Source organism: Bidens hawaiensis, unplaced genomic scaffold (genome assembly GCF_021521415.1).
Source record: "Bidens hawaiensis isolate Kalapana, Puna unplaced genomic scaffold, B.hawaiensis_p1.1 tig00020699_1, whole genome shotgun sequence".
NCBI lineage: Eukaryota > Viridiplantae > Streptophyta > Magnoliopsida > Asterales > Asteraceae > Bidens > Bidens hawaiensis.
The window spans coordinates 155,932-157,677 of NW_027493184.1; positions in this window are offsets into that span (position 1 = coordinate 155,932).

The following is a 1,746-nucleotide window of genomic DNA, read 5'->3' on the forward strand; positions in this document are numbered from 1 at the left end:
TGCTGCCGGTGGGAAAGGGAAGGAGAAGGCCTCCACGGCTGGTCCGGTGGTTCTCTCTGACTCGGAGTCAGATAGTGAAGAGGTGGCGGGGAACCCCGGTGGTGAGAAGACCACTGTTCCGGAGGCTACGACAGTTACCTCCAGAGAACCAACGAATACGACGGTGACCGGTACCAAGAGGCCGGCTCCATCGGGCTCCTCCCCGCCCGTCCGTACGTTCAGGGTCAAGAAAACCCGTAAGTACAATCATAATTGTCTTTGTATATTTATTACTTCATAAATTTATCTTAACACTTTCTTCTTTGTGCAGGCGCGGATGTTGACGCATTCCGGGGTGAAGCGCAGGGGAGTACCTCCCCGCCAATGACGGTAGGCTCGGTCAGCCTTCCTGAGGCGTCGACCCAGGTGCCTGCACCTGCATCCGCTGGTCCAGTTGCTCGTTCCTTTGAGCCAACTGTTCCTGCCGAGATGACGTCACCGCCGGCTGTGAGTGCGATTTTTACAGCATCCTTCACAGAGCCGGCGGTTACTGCTGCTGCTTACAAGGCGGCGACCACGACGGCGACCACAACGGCGACCACGGCGGCTGCCACCATGCCCGCGCCATCGGCACCGATGGCCGGACCATCAGGTACGCGCAGGGCTTCCCGCCGATCTTTGCCACCTTCCCGTCTGCCTGACCTGTTGGATGGATTTCCTTTAGGTTCAGGTGATGGGTTTGGCGGCTATCGGCCTGTCATTGACCCTACAGGTGCGTAGGGTTCCTTTCTTTTTCCCTTATGTTTTTTATCATCTTTTCCTTACTGCTTTTGTTTCTTTTGTAGTGTCGGATTCCAATGAAGTGTATGTTCCTCGATGGAACATACGCCGAGGAACAACCCTTCGCACACCTGTGGAGTGCGTGGACTGGGCTCGCCACGCTGCTCCTCCGGGTGCGTTGGGGGAAGCCATGGTTAGCTACCAGGAGGGTAGGCTAACTAATGAGCTTCGGGTTCTCCAGGCCCGAATGCAGCCGCGCGTCGAGCTGCTTTGTCGTGAAAACAACAAGTTGAAAGCAGCTCGCGCCAAGGACATATCTGAGGCGCGTGCTCTTCGGGAGGAGAACCAACAGCTGGCGGCAGCTGCCGCCGACAAGGAGAAGGCCTTCAAGGCCCTCGAGGTTGAAGTTCAGGCGCGACTCGAGGCCCGCTCCAAGGCTGACCAAGCTGTGAATGAACAGCTTCGGCTGGCCAGGGAGACTGCGCGAAACGCAACCGAGAGGGCTGCCAAGGCTGAAGCCGTTGCTGAGCCTTTGCGTGTGGAGAATGAGGAGCTCAAGGCCAAATTAGAGGCTCTCCAACGCGCTCATGATGCCTTGGCAATGGAAGATGCCAAGAAACTCCAGGAAATCCTGGACCAGAGGGGGGTGCTTGACCACACCGAGCGGAAGCTTAAGGGCGTCGAAGAGGCTGCCGCAAAGGAAGTTTTACTTGCCAACCTTAACAAGAGCGAAGCCGAACGCGCCCATAACGAAGCTCAAGCTGCCCTCCAATGGCTTCTTCGAGAAGCGTTGCCTCAGGTATGTTTAGCTTGATCTTCTCGCTTTTCTTTTGTAAGAAAAGGTTCTAATACTTGTGTTTTCCTTGTAGGTTGTGCGTCGGGTCTTTTCAGAGACCTCTTACGATGATGCTATGACCGCAGCCCTCAACGCTTCTCATGAGGATGGGGAAAAGGCCGGCTTCTTGCTTGGTTTAGGGTTTGTTGAGA